This window comes from Lutra lutra, chromosome 15, assembly GCF_902655055.1.
Source record: "Lutra lutra chromosome 15, mLutLut1.2, whole genome shotgun sequence".
Classification (NCBI taxonomy): domain Eukaryota; kingdom Metazoa; phylum Chordata; class Mammalia; order Carnivora; family Mustelidae; genus Lutra; species Lutra lutra.
Window position 1 is genome coordinate 35,274,905 of NC_062292.1, and position 15,427 is coordinate 35,290,331.

Sequence of the window (15,427 nt, forward strand, 5' to 3'; positions counted from 1 at the left end):
AAGTTTGACTTGGAGTATTCCATTTCGTTTCCTGGAATTTCCTAAAGACACACATGCAGTTGGCATTTTCTGTCCTTAAAACAACATTAGATAAGCAAGGCAAGAGACTTCTAACACATTCTTTGAAAAGAAAAACATTTTTCCATACTTGGGTCAAGAATGAGTTGTCCAGCCAATAACGTTGGGGGATTCAATTCCCCCCCCTCCAGACTTTCAGATCTTTCAACCCAAGTTTGATTTTCTGTCCTCCTAGACCAGCCCTCCTTGGAAATTACTCCTGACAGGCGACCAAACACAACTTCTTGAAAGCAAATAGGAGATCCCGAGGTCTTTATTTGTCTTTGTCTACTCCCTCTGCCTGTGCAGGAATCATCTCCAGCAGAGGAAGACACAAGTGGTGCTGACCTGCGCTGATCCTGGGACTGGCAGAGGCTGGTTGCCAGTCCCTTCCTCTAGGGCTCCCACTCTCTTACCCCTCCCCTCCCAGAGTGCTCCTGTGGCTCCCTACCTGAAGTGGAGAGGAGAGAAGGGAACAGAGACAAGAGGACAACACCAGTAACATTCCATCGACAGGGATCCTGCCCTACACTCATCGATAATAAAAGGAAATCTAAACAGGACTTCAACTCTTTCATTCCAGAAATATGAATGCAATGAGCTAGATGCATATAGAGTTATGTTTCCATTCCTCTTCATCATTTTAGCAGAGGGAGGAAGCCCTGAAAGTCCTAGTTCCACCCTATCAACAAAGATGTACATTCATTGACAAATGCTTTCATAATTAGCAGTTAGTCACCCGGGCATGCATTTGTCCTAGGGACATTTGTACCTGAGAAAGGATGCTCAAACTGGCCAATGCTTGACCTCAACATAAAAGCCACCATCCCTGTTATGGTTTCCTATAAGTCTTGTAAAAGTGGCCTCTTCCCCAGCCTCTCCGTCCTCATTTCTTTTTTTTTTTTTAAGATTTTATTTATTTATTTATTTGTCAAAGAGATTGAGAGGGAGACAGTGAGCACAAGCAGGGGGAACAGCAGAGGGAGAGTGAGAAGCAGGCTCCCCTCTGAGCAGGGAGCCGATCCCAGGACCCTGAGATCATGACCTGAGCTGAAAGCAGACATTTAACCGACTGAGCTACCCAGGCACCCCTCCGACCTTATATCTTACTGATTTGCCATCTGGATTCCCCACTCACTCCAGTCCAGCCCAAATGATCTACTTACCAGATCTCCTATTTTAGTCTTCTTAGCCCTGGCTATTCTTTCTGACCTGACCAATATTTCCCCAGAAATCTCCTTGGCTCACTCCCTTACTACATCAAATCATTGCTCAAATACCACCTGTCAAGGAGCCTGCCCCTCCAGTTTCCTAATGCAAAGTTCATCTGTCCCCATCCAGTCCTCAGCCCTGTACTCTCTCCAAGCCCCCTCGACCTTGCACTGTCTTTTCTTCTTCCATGGCACTGGTCCTTTAATAAGATAATACATTTAGTTGTTTATTATGCTTATGGTTTATTTTCCTTTATCTTCATATCCTACAAGAATGCTAACTTATGACAGTAGCAATTTTTTAGTTCCTTTATCACTGCTGTATCCCGAATGCATAGGAGCATACCTTCTGCATAATAGATGCTCAAGAAATGTTGGACGAATTAATGCTGAGTGGAAGGATGTACTCCTGATGGAGCGATTTTAAATACGCTCTCCACCCATATTCCAAGCAACCAGGTCCACCCCTGCAGGTGCACAGGCTTGGAAGGAGAGCAAGCTCCCCACACCTCCTGTGTTCCTCACAGCCTGATTCCCTAGTCCCCGTCCATCTATTTTCCTTTGCACATTTCGCACTCTGCACCCAAACTTGAAATGCACCTTCCTGCCTTTTGACTTCCTGACAGATTTCCCTTTGTAGGTTTCAGGTACGATAACCCAGGGTTTGCTTCTCTACTTGCCTGCAATTCACCTGGATCTGCTTGGAGATTGGGTTCCTCTGCCTGGCAACAGCCCCCACATGAACCCTGCTTGGTTCCGAGGGGAAAATTGGACCTATAAGGAAGTAATGGCTCTGGGAAGTATCTTTATTCACTGTTATCAGGAATACCTGAACACATTTAAATTGGTAGCACCGAGCTCTCAGTGTCATCAGGAAGCAAGTTCAGTAAAGAGTATGACGCACAATTATGCCTCTGTGTGTTCCGAGTGTCAGAACTAACTTTGAATTTGTACATCAGTCTGACAGGCACAAAACATGTAAACTCTGAAGCCACAATGATCACAAACCATCCCCAAAATGGCACATGTGTTTTACAGAAAATTTCTCCTGGTCTAACTCTATCTGACAGCAAAAATCAAATTGTACTTTAGTTTTCAACAGCTACTCAATCTCAAAGCGGGGCAGTCACTCTCAAGCTGTCAACAGCCGCACTGCCAAGCTTGATGGCACGGAGAATCTGAGCGCTCCAGACCACGGCGAAGCTGAGGCATTTATGCGGCGCTCCCCAGGCCCACTGCCTCTGTGAGACTCCAGCATCCACCTTAATCACAAACTCCTCCCAATGGAACCCACCCCTCCCCATGCTGCAGGACCCACCAGCCTCACACTTTACAGTTTTAGCCTTGACCCTCCCTTGCCACCGTAGAAAAATGATACCTACCCTGCGTCTCTATCACTCTGTGGATTCCAGGGGACATTTACATCCGCACCTGACTTCTACTCTCACATCCACACTGCAGAGCAGGGTATCACTGTCTGCATGTTAGTGAAGCAGGAACTGAAGTTCTGAAAGGGTAGGGAAGTTGTGCAAGGCTCACAGCTGGGACATGGTGAGTCTAAGTTCGAACCCAGGCTCTCAAGTACACGGCCAGGGCTCAGCCTTCCCACCTCGGCTGCGTGATTTGCTCACACAGTCCTCAGTGCTCTTCAGCTCCCCAGGGATGACTTCTGCAGATGAGCTCTCTCCATGCTGCCTAAAGACTTCTCGTGCCAACTGCATAGCAATGCTGTCCGATTTGGGGGGCATGCAATGCACGTATCGTAGTTCTGACACCAAACATTCTGTGTCTGGCCGCCCTTCCTCCTCTGTGCTCCTGATCCATACCTTGAATATTGCGCTCATTATATTGCTCCAGACTTATTTGCGTGTGCATTTGTCTCCTCCTAAGGGCTCCTCCAGGACAGGGACTGTGTCTCGGCTCTGTTATCCCAGATTTTAGCACAGTGCCTGATAGGAACATTTTCAATAAAGATGTAAAATTTTTGAGACGTCAAATGAATGACCATTGTGCCCAAGAGATGCAGGAGGATCCTTCAGAGTCCACGTGCACACCCCACTGCCCCAGCCCACGTGCCCTATCACGGCCAAGCAGACCCCTCCGGAGCTCACCAAGCTATGGCTGAGCAGCCACAGCCCACTTTGGCATTGAAAGTCCCAGCATCCCTCAGTACTGTTGCTCCAAGAGTCTTGGGGGAAACTCGACTCAGTGGTGAGTGGACAGGGACAGAGACACAGGAATGGAGGAGAGAAGATCTGTCAAGAGAACAGAGGGGAAAGGGGTGCCAGCAGGAGCTTCAGCAATGTCTCTAGTCTTGGCCTTGATGTAGTAGGTCTGAAAGACTCTGAGGCCCCTAGAAGGAAAGCAACAACTGAGTCAAGAAAAAGCTTATGCTTCAATCTGGAATTGTTTTTCTATAAGCAGATGCCCAAGCTCCGTGAAAAGTGGCTTAGTTATCTTCAGTTTTATCTCCATAAAGCTTTGTTACAAATTCCTCTTCCGACTGGGTCCTCTATCCTATGCATGCGCGCGCACACACACACGCACACACACACACATCTCCTGGGACAGAGCTCAAAGATCTGTCACAATGACATGACCTAGAACTTTCTCAGCTCTTTGTACAAATCAGCTAAATTCAACAATTTCAACGAATGTGTTAGGGTCTTCTCTGTGTCCAGCAACATTCAGGACATACAAACCTAAAGAGACATGGCTTCTACCTGATAGGGCTCTCATTGAGGACATCACATAGAAGCCATATAAAAATTGGAGAAGCTATGACAAGTAATAAAAATGCTGGGGGATTAAGGGAAGGGAGAAGTAAATTTCCCCCAGAGGAGAACGAAAATCCCTGGTGGAGCTGGTGCAAATTAAGGGGGGCCTGCAAGGGTGGTACTGGGGCCGGTTACTTAGGTGTCCAGGCAGAACCCTGTTCCTCTCACGATCTCCATTCCAGGGAGGAACTCAGACAGGACTCGTAGGCTCTCCTAAGAACAGTAAAAGTCAACCAGAAAGCCAAAAAGCAAAGACTCTGGGTTCAGGGCCATCCCCATTTTGGAAGTGGGAAAGATGCTGGTCCTCCAAGCATGCTAACTCACTCAGAAATGGTAAGGACTCAAGATATTAAATGAAAGTCTGAATATGAAGTGCTTGGAACAGAACCTAGATGAAATCACTCCATAGCACCTTTCCCCCTTCCCAGCACCATCTTACACTCTTTTATATTCACTTTCAAATTTGCTCCCATGGCAGACCTGCTCCCAGTCTTGGTATCAAATCTAAACACAGAAACTTGAATAGTAAATTGTGGAGAGAGGCAGCATTCCATGGGAATAGCTCTTGGGATATGTCGGTGGGGAAATACTCCCCAGGGGGCAAGTGAGTGAGGATAGTGGGAGGCAGTGTCACCAGCATATGTGGGGGTCTAGAGCATTTGGGGCCATCCATGCCAAGCCAAGGAGTTTCAGTGGATGGTCCCTGCAGGGTGGACCACTGACCACTGACCACTTCTGAGGAGTGAAGTGATTTAATCATGTCTCACCTCACTTTCCCAGGACTCTGTCGTTACTTCAGAAGTTACCACTTGCCTATACAGATGACAGTGTTAATTCTATCCCTAAAAGATGGAGAAAGCCATTGCTGTCTCTATCGTCTACACTCTCTGTGGGTGCCTGGAACTTGGTCTTTGTACAGATGTCTCTGAAGAGCTTCAATGCCAAGGAATCAACTAGACATGAAACACTGACACGTGAGCCCCACGTGAACACTGATGTGGCTGCGTCAGCTCTTGGTGAGGAACCAATAGTCCTGTCTGTACAGACCCTCTGCCAACAGTATTCAGGTCCCCAGATGGCTCAGGCCAAGCAAATATGGTACATCTCCTTCTCATTCATGGCACATGTTCTCCAAGAAGAATGTGTTGCTTCTTCAGTAAGAGGCAGTGATTTTCATCAGAAATCTATGGTATTAACCAAACCATGGGGAAGAGTTTCCACTGAGACATGCATATGCCTTTGTGTAACCCAAATGGTAACATGTGTTAGCTAGTGGGAAGCCACAAATGACCCATCCTTGGCACGGAATGACATTCCAGTAAAAGCAAGTAAACTCTAATCATTAGAGGCAAGAGTGAATAGTGGTGTGGTCAGTCTTGCTCTTTGAAGAATGCAACTGATTACCTAGCAAGTTGCATTGAAATTCTCCAGCCTGATATCTTGGGATTGGTAGGCTGGTGTGGAGCTAGGGCAGAATCTGTGAAGTAAAGAGAAGTAAGGCCTTTTTTTCCTTCTGTTTTCTGGGTTATCAGGGACTAGAGAGTGTTACCATGGCAAAATAAATAATCTGATAGTTACAGGGAACATATTTTTTAAAACATAAAAATGGGACATATGGTTTGACAAGTATGAGTGTACTTTGGAAAATATAAGGGGAAAAAAAAGCATACGAAATTGGAGCTGTTCGTGAAAATTCTTCAGCATGTGGTCACCTTCACACAGTGCCCTTACTGAGGAGGGATAGAGTATGTACAGTCCAGATAAGCCAATTAACACAAATCACTAATTGCAACTATGGCTAACCTATGGTCTTTGTGTAAGAAGAATTCATCAGCACTGCTCAGCTCAGCCTCTTCCTGACTCTTAACAGCTAAGCTAGTCACTCAGAGGTCTCGGCCTCCTGCAAGCAAGCAAAAGAGCCTTCATTTCTGCACGTCAGGAAGTAACACAACTCTGGCCAGTGTCGCCTTTGGTGAGCAGACTCGGAGGCTAATCAAGTTACAGGGAAATTACACACTGTCCTCCAAGAGAGCTTACCCCGAGGGATTTATCCATCTCTTTTTTCAAACAATTTAAACCAGGAGAAAGCAACGGCTTTCCTTACTACCTAAGAATTGCTTTATTCTCATCTGCAAATGTCGTAGATGGTCTTGCTTGTTCCAGCATACAAATACATACACCTTCACCTCATAATTCCCTCTCCCTACCCCACCTCTCTCTCTCTCTCTCACACACACACACACGCGCGCGCACACACACACACACACACACACACACACACACAGGATGTAAGAGTGGGCTCCATTTGGTTGTAGCTCCTGGGAGGGATGCAAAATGGAGCCAAATTTGCATAGTACGCCAGACAAGCCCTCCGGCCCCTGAAACTTCACACCTGTCTCCTGCCAGTACCCAAAGTGCCATCTGCTTCTCTGGGAAAGCCAGACACAAGGCCCCCTCTTTATGCCTTTGGTAGATGATGAGAAAATCTGGCATGGGGAGCCTTAATTGCTCAAAAATAACTCCATGGTACGTAACATACAGTTACATGAAGATCCGAAGAAAAAGCCTTGGCAGTCTTTTTACAAACATTCAGGATAATGGTTGGGGCATGCAAAAGGGAAACTATTTAAGGACTCAACCTAGTCCCAAATTATTTCCACTGCCAAGAGCTCTACAAGTGAGGAGTTTTGTGTGTGGTAGAAAGCCCCAGAAAAAAAGCAATGGGAGGCACGGAGGCAGGATCCTATTTTCTCATCTCCACTCTGTGCTTGAGCTGCTCTCCCAAAGAGCTTTCGACTACCTCCCATAAAGTGAAGTTTACTCATTAATGCTACTTTTCAAGTGCAGGTCTATCTCCAGTGACGAGAGCAGAGCAGAGGGAAATCCCGTCTCTCAGACCTGCACAGATCTTGCCTGAGCAAACAGGAATATTTGAGAGGAGCGGGAGGGTTTTCAGCCTGGTCCGAGCACAGGACAGGTGTGAGGCAGGAGGACACAGGTTTGCCAACAGTGGCACTACTGACATTTTGGCTGGAAAGTTCTTCCGCAGAGGGAGGGGGAGAGGGGGAGGGGGGTTACTGTTCTGAGCATTGTATTGCATGACACCCCTGACCTCTATCCACCGCATGCCAATAGCACCCCGCTCTCCCAGTGCGACCACCAAAAATGTCAAATGACCCCTGGCAAACAAAATCCCCCCTTTTAAGAGCTACTAAACAAGATGATTTCTTGAGGTTTCCTCAAAGCCTGTTATTGGGGTATGTGGGTGGCAGAGAGGGGTCAGACAGCATCGCATTTATCACAGAGAATGATATTTGCTTGATTATGAGTCTGTCTCCCATTCAGATACTAGTTTTGCGAGGACAGGAACCATTTCCATCTGAGCCCACGGCCTCGAGTGTTGAAGTGTTATGTGACACAATTGAATCAGTGACTGAATGAATGGCGGGCGGGATCTCAGGCTCCTCTCCCCATCCCATGTTCCCTATGCCAAGTGCTGAGTCCTTGTGTTGGTGGTAGGGACATGGTGGGGTGGGGGATATCTTCAGAAAACTAATAAAATAAATGACTAAATAAATGGAACCTCTTGTCTAAAGAACACAGAGATAAGATAAATCATTTTGAGTCCTGGGAAAATTATCTCCACCATCCTGCCCTGGTTTCTCCGTTCAGCCAGAAAACACTTTAATTTATCTTGTGAAATTTTTCATCCGCTAGACGAACATTAAGTATTTCTTTGCTCTTTTTTTTTTTTTTTAAATATTCTTCTCTCTACAAAGGTGGGCTGGCTCTCAACTCATTGTAATAAAAGCTCCATTAGCCTCAGTGCACGTAAGTCTTGTGAAGTTGGCCTGGATTCAGGGCCGGCAGAAGGATAAAGAAACCTGACACTCATTCTTCACGTAATTAGAGTTGGTAAAATAAACTGTGTGCATTTCATTAAAGGAATGGATCCATCAGGCCCTGGACAGGGCGGGAATCCTATGTTCACAGCATCAGTCTTTTGTCTCAAATTAAGCCCTAGCTGATAAAAAAAAGGTTCCCGTAGAGTCATTGGGGAGCATTCCTATACCCTGCTCCCTGTCCCTTTGTATTATTTAGTCTCAGAGCCCACATAATTTCTCAGCTGGCTCAAACCCAGCAAACACTACGGCTGTCCTCTTACACATGACACAGGTTCTCCAACTCACCACAGAGTCCCTGCCTGATAGTTCCCTCCCTCGGTTGCATGATGTCATTTTCATGTGTGTATCCACGTGTGTGTGGCCACGTTCGGCCAAGAGGGCGTTGCTTCCCCATGCTTGTCCGTAGCCAGGATGAGGTTACCCTGGGAAACCCATGGTTCTGACCCGTCTTACAACACATAGCAACATGAATGAGACTGCTGATTAGAAATCCATAGAATGGGGCGCCTGGGTGGCTCAGTGGGTTAAGTCTCTGCCTTTGGCTCAGGTCACGATCTCGGGGTCCTGGAATTGAACCCCACATCGGGCTCTCTGCTCAGCAGGGAGCCTGCTTCCCCCTCTCTCTCTCCCTGCCTCTCTGCCTACTTGTGATCTCTCTCTGTCAAATAAATAAATCAATTTAAAAAAAAATAAAAAGAATTCCATAGAATAACCTATGGTTATGAAATAAGTTCTCTTTGAAAAGCAAACAGCCCCTTCCTAAATTCAAGTCATGGTCCTCAGTTACATGAGCACCCACTTTCAAAAATCGAATCCCACCAAACCCAACCCAGCTTTCGATAAGCCAAGAACTTCTTGGCAACTCCCTTCTGTGTTCTTGGATTACCAGACGTCACAGTCATAGCTAGAGGTGGTCTTCCTCTCCGGTCATAGCTCTCCCTCCCGCCCTCACTTTGGCTAATGTATAATCAGTAGCCATTTCCTCAGATGGTCTTCAGCACCCTCCTTACCCAGCAAATGCGCTTTGTCTCAAATTTGATCTCTAGCACAGAGAGGCAGGTAGGTGGCAAAATTAGGCAGGCTTACGGAACAGACAAGCGAGCTCTCTGCTAGCCGTGGAGGAACATCTGAAGCGAGAGGCAAGAAGGGGAGCTGTAGGAATAGTGCAGGGCTGCCAGGAAGCCAAGACAGTCGCCAAAGCAGACAGGCTGAGGAAGAGGTGATGGAAGTAGGAGTTGCTTTGTCAGGAGACACCAGCGAACAGCCGGACAGTTTCCCTTATTGCGTCCTGGTGGGGCTCCGGGGTTCTGGTGCTGGTACTTGTGCCCAGTCATGGCAGATGAGGAAGACAGCCAAGTATCAGCTAATGAGAGGGCTTCTCTGATGACACAAGCTGTGAAACATGGCAGCCACCATTTCTGGGGGCCCTTAACATGAGGAGAGGCAGGGGTGCCTGAGTGGCTCAGTCAGTTAAGCATCTGCCTGTGGCTCAGGTCATGATCCCAGGGTCCTGGGATCGAACCCCGCATCAGGATCCCTGCTCAGCTGAGAACCTGCTTCCCTCTCTCTCTCTGCCTGCTGTTCCCCCTGCTTGTGTGCTCGCTCCCTCTCTCTGTCTTTCAAATAAATAAGTAAAATCTTTAAACAAAAATTTTTTAAAAATTAGGAGAGGCAATCATCTATCCAGGAAAAACAATGCTGAGCTGGCCTGGATGAACTCTAGGCAGCATCCCTAATTCTAGAAAACTGTGGAACTCGAAGAATTATATTCAGGGCAGAACGCAGCTCCAGAGCAGTTCTGGGGTGGGGGACGGTGGTGCTAGCGGGAACCCGGCTCTGCCCAGCGGCTCCGCAGTTCAGGTCTCCCCTGGTTTAAACATGTCCTAAGGGCCTGGTATATTTCCCTCATGGTCATGGTTGGTCTGTTTCATGGTGTTTTCTCCTTAATTATCCCATTGGTGGTGGAGTGTGTGTGTATGTGTACATGGGTATTTCCTTGGTCATTTGTGTCACGGGAAGCTTTCCAGAGACATTTCTATGAGTATAGAAGCTTCAGCAGAATCGGGAGCAGACAGAGGTGGGTTTGGGGGTAGGGAGGGGGTCTGCTCGTGCCTGTGCCTTCTCTTCTCCGTGAACTCAGCCTTTCGGCATCCGTGACATCTCTCCCATTAAGCTCACTGGAGGGTTTGGGGGCAGCTCCTCTTCCCTGCTGTTCTTTGTAGACCCTCCTCCCTCTCTCTGTCTTCACCCCCTTCTATTTTCTGCTCTCCTTTCCCCTCCGGTTTCTTCAATTTCAATGAGTTTATTGGCATGACGAATGTTGCCAAAGCCAATAGCACTGAGTCTCAGCGTCTGGGGATGGATTTCACAGTGGGAAGGGGGTGACCGGGGCCTCGGACCACATTCCCACTGTGGGTTTCTGCTTCAGTCTGAGGGGGTGGCAGGCTGCCAGAGACCTTATTCACTTGGATTTCCAGTCTCAGCTGAACTCACCAGCCTTGTCTTCAGACAGGGAGAAAGTTCTTATTATGGCAGAGGTCATGTCTGGAGCCTCAGTTCTGGGAGGGGTGGGGGCTTCAAGCTTGTGTTTTCAAGAAGCGGTTTAATAAACAAGTCCCACACTGTCCCCTACGAACAGTGCTGTTAAAACTCCAGCCTCCCACAGACACTCCACACCCACAGGCTGGGGCCAGGGTGACAAAGACCAGCCAGGCTCACTCCAGGCGTTCACAGGAGATTAGAAAGGGTCCTTGACAGTCTTCTAAATAAGTGAGAATCTTACCTTTTTTCGGTATCACCGCCCTGCCCCAAACACACACACAAGAAGAACAACTTGGAGAATGAGAGGTAAGCAGGAGAAAATGGATATTGTTACAACTAGAGCCTCAAACATCCATTTCAAGGGAGTTGCAGCTAAGGAAGTCTCCTTCCTAATGAATGAGCCTTATGAGGCTTATCAAGCTCCTATTTTGCCACCCCTACCGCCCCACCCCCGACCCCGCAGGGTACCTCAGCTGATAGAAATTTCTATTTGCAATGAAAATCAACTTTGGAAAACGTCACAGCCAGGGACTTTTTTCCTGGCTGCCCCAAGATTGATCTGGTCCATAGGATGCCCCAGATCATTGCATTCGGTAATTTCATTCTGCTTATGATCTATTTCTTATACGATCAATATGATAAATGCAATGGAGAGCAAAGTGGGTTACGCCGACGCTGGTGAAGTAAAGAGGAGAGGGGAGCGCTGGGCTGGCGCGCTGTGTGTCTCATGAAGCAGAAAAGCAATTCAGTCAGACTAAAGGCTACAGACAAGGCGGTATATTCTCCCTGATAAATGCAAATGATGTGACTGCATTCCCCCCAGCCCACATGGGGAGGTCTGGGGGAGGGGCGGAAAGCCTCCCCTGTCTGGGAGCCCGGCATTCCCTTAGGAACCCACAGGCATTCTGCACGCGGCAAGCGTATAGGGTGGGGGGAGAGTTGGGGTGCTGGGAAAGAAGAATTAGAGTTTGCTTAAATAATCAGGGCTAATGGCAAGCCCCTTCTTCCTGACCCAGCCATGCCTCCGAGCATTGCCCGTTTTAAGACAGTACAACTGAATCAGGCATCCGGCAAGCAGAGAACCACAGGGAAAAAAGAGAACCACAGAGCACTGAACCATGAGAACCCCATCATCCTCTCTGAGCATCCGAGTTCCCCTGGCTACAGGTCTTGTTAGGTAACAATCAGTTTCGTCCTCTGCGTTGTTATTTGGTACCAGGGCCTTCTGTTCTCCCTTGTGAGCTGAAGTCTCTAGATGTCCTCAGATAAGCCATCCAATTCTCTGCATCGAAGTTTCGTCATGTGTTCTGCAGAATCAATTAGATCTCTGCTGCTGCTGGAGAGTGTCTATGAAGACCGAATAAAATAAGGTAGTATGTCATGTGCCCAACGTGTCGGGTATTGGTTTAGCCACAGCGAAGCCTCTAACATGAAAAAGAGGGGTGACAAGTCTTCAGAAAGTTTAGAGATTAATGGGGATGTGGCTCAAGTGCATGATAAAAAGAAGCAAGACAAGTTCACACAGAAGAGTCTTCACCCAGGAGGTGCAAAGTCTGACTTATAAGCAGGGCTGTACCACTCTCTCATCTCACAATCCCACAAATTCTTTCCCCACTTTGGGCTTTAGTTTCCCCAAAGGAACATGAGACTGTTGGGTAATCTCTAAGGCCACCCAGCTCTGACTTTTTATGATGCTGTGACAGGTTGAGCCCTAAGGTCGGTGCAGGTGTTCAGGAGTGAGGTGAGCTCCAGAAGGAGATGTGACAGAGCTAGATTTTAGAACAGGGAAGGGCGAGCTTTGGCAAATGGTACAGAAGGGACATTCCGAATGTGGAAAATCAACTTTGCTAAGTCATCTACAATATGGGGCGAGGGCATCCTGATCAAGCGGACAGTTTGCATAGCTGGAACCTAGAGAAGAAGAATAAGGGGAAAGGTAAAGTGGTACGGAAGGTGCCCTTGGCCTCTGAGTCCTTGTCTGGAGGGAGGAAGGAATGGAATGTGCTGCCGGGATGGGTGGGCTCTTCACGCTAGCGGTGAGAAGAGCCTGGCCTGTTGCCTTCTCCCACTCCCATCTGTGTCCAAAGGACCTCAGCCTTAAAGATCTTTCTCAGGAGTGTTTTGTCACAACACTGCTGTTTCTTGTGTTCCTTCAGGAAATTAAACTAGGAGTTTCTCAGACCTGCTAGCGTTTGATCCCTAACAGACACTTTCTTCTACTGCAGAAAGCCTGAGGAAGGCTGGAGAAGGTACGGGAGAGAGTATTGTGGAGGAGACTGTCCTGGTAGGATGGATTCCAGCAACTCTAAGTTGCTGATTCTCTGCCTTCCCACACCTCCCTCTGCATGGAAGTCTGGTCTCTGGAGAGGGGCAGGCAGAAGGCCCCGTCCATTTTCTCATCTAGATGGCAGAACCTGTGAGGAGAGCTTTACTGGAAATGTTGGTAAGTGGCCACTTCTCTGAGGGCAGAGCTGGGAACTGTGATCAACTGAGAGTCAAGCCACTCACGGACTGTGTGAAAGTGTCAGGACAGCTCACCTGAACACTTCCATTTGCAAAGGGACCCAGAGAACTGTGTCCTAATATGTACTGCGTCGATTGAACGTAGATCTCAGATTGTATCCAAGAAGACCATCCATTTGCTCATGAGGCATAGTTTCACCTACTGGGAAAAGCCTAAGGAACTGCATCCCTTCTCTCTAACTGAGATGGCTGAGGCCCGCCCAGGGTCCCATAAATGATAACGAGAAAACCCACAGGTCTAGACCATCTTTCTGAGGACACTGGGGTCCTGGGCAGGAAGAGGGGGTCATCCATGGGCAGATGTTGACCCACAGGAAGAAGTTTGCAAATTAAGAAAAGAAATAAAACTTGAAGAAGTGGAAACGACATATTTTAGTCAAAGCTTCCTCATTTCATCTCCATCCAAATGCCTCAGCAAATGTCACGCTCTGAAAGGAGTGCAGAGTGGTGTTATGGATCAAAAGGCAAGCGCCCCCCCACGCCGACCTGCATGAAATGAGTTGCCTAGAACGACAGCATCCTTATCAGTGGCTGAGGATCGTCCGCCAAACCAAAAAAAAAAAAAAAAAAAAAAAAACGTATGGGCTTGCCATCCAGAAAGAGAGATCTCTCATTCTTCCCCACCCTTCTTCCTTCTGAGTTCATTTTCTATTGACTTTTCTCAAACTTCTTTGGGTTCTTGGCCTTGAAGAGATCTTTGACTTGCTCTGCCGGCATCCCGGACTGCTCTTCTTTTGTTGATAACAAGTTCAAGTCACATGAGAAGCCGGACCTCGCTTCTGAGGCATGTGGGCAAGTCCCAGGCAACACATCTGCAAGGGCCGTTTGTCCGAGATATCCTCTCTAGTCCTCGGACGACTCAGACTTCACTTTCTCCAGAACTCTTCAGACTCCTGATGCTCCAGAATAACACCAGCACCAAAAATCCAAGGGAATTTTCCAATGGGAAGACTTCCAAAATCACCAAAGACTTGAATTACCTTTCCATAATTGGTAAAGTCCACCAAATAGCAGAGAAATGATCTTGTTCTTTTTCCCCTGGCTTACTAATGAAAATGCTGTCTGCTCCTAATCCAAGGAATGTCATGAGACCTATTCCCAACGAGCTCAACCCCAGTAATTGGAAGCAGCCCTGCCTTGCCTTTGGTCTTGGGTATTTTCATCATTGGAGTGTTTGAGCCAAGACATAGGTTTTGCCAAGGAAAACTTTCCTTTGAAACCTCCATCTTATACAAACAGAGAGCTGGAATTGACTCTTGGCAGCTCCAAAGATAGTTCTGAAAAATAGGACATATGTGTCAGCCAATCCATGAGACTGTCCCCAATCTGGGGGGGGGGGGGACTTGCATATAAACCCATCTTTCCTTCCTGTAAACTGATAAATCCAATGCACCTGTAACAAGCTCAGAGACCTGCTATGTGGCCCGCATGTCCAGTTCCTTTGACTGTGACCTCCAAATCCTTCTACTCAAGCAGGTTCATGAGGCAAAAGAGCTACGGGTACTCAGTGAAAGGGGAGAGCTGAGTATAGAAGAAATGTGGTCCCATTCTTCAAGGGGAGACATTTGAATGTCAGCTCTCAGCAAGATGACAGTTTGGGGAAGGTTGGGTCCAACTTGGAGGACTTGCAATCCTGGAAGTCAGACTACTTGCAGGCATGATTTCCTTGGGGAGAGGAGCGGGTATTTATAAAGGAAACCATGTTTATAATACCCAGAGGCTGAAGAACACATTTTGCAAATATTTAGACCAATGAGCTTACCTAGAGAACAGAGGGCACATGATTGGCACAGTGCCTTCTGTAGGGGAGGGTCCAGGTAAGGGACAGATGGGCCCTTAATGAGGAACTCCAGGTTTGGTGAGTTCCCTCCCCTGCTGCGGTCTCATCCTGGGTTCCTGGTTTCTCTCCTAGTTGCTTCCATAGCTCTGAGAGGTGAAGAATTGCCATATCGCACTCAGGACTCACTTTCACCAGGACGAAAACTACTTAGAACCATAGAATCTTGGGACACACCTGCTTTCAGCTCAATCATGATCTCAGGGTCCTAGGATTGAACCCTGTGTTGGGCTCCCTGCTCAGTGGGGAGTCTGCTTCTCCCTCTCCTCTGTCTCTCTCTCTTAAATAAATACAATCTTAAAAAAAAAAAAAAGAACAATAGAATCTCATAATGGGACACCATCTTAAAGCCCGTTTAAGTCAAATGGCCAGTCTCAAGCTAGAATGTCCACAGAGCACAATCCACACCAACAACGGGACATCACTGCCAAGAGCACAGGTCAACATGCCGGAGAGCACAGGGCCACATCCCCCCAAGGGCTAAATACATACGAAGGCACATAAACCACTTTGCCAGTTTAGGGGATGACTGGTGGTTAAGCTCATGGGTTCAGAATGCTTGGAGTTCGACTCCCC

General features: G+C 47.6%; 1 long non-coding RNA gene across 2 annotated transcripts; it reads right to left on the minus strand.

Moving 5' to 3' along the window:
* Window positions 1–11,194: 11,194 nt before the first annotated feature.
* On the minus strand, window positions 11,195–15,068 carry LOC125085674 (uncharacterized). Of its 2 annotated transcripts, none has more exons than XR_007122988.1 (3): window positions 15,029–15,068; window positions 14,777–14,940; window positions 11,195–11,838 (listed from the first exon to the last, which is right to left on the minus strand). It is a non-coding gene; the product is annotated as an uncharacterized LOC125085674 (long non-coding RNA). The 2 variants fall into 2 exon arrangements; XR_007122987.1 differs by lacking the exon at window positions 11,195–11,838 and adding an exon at window positions 12,324–12,402.
* Between the last annotated feature and the right edge of the window lie 359 nt (window positions 15,069–15,427).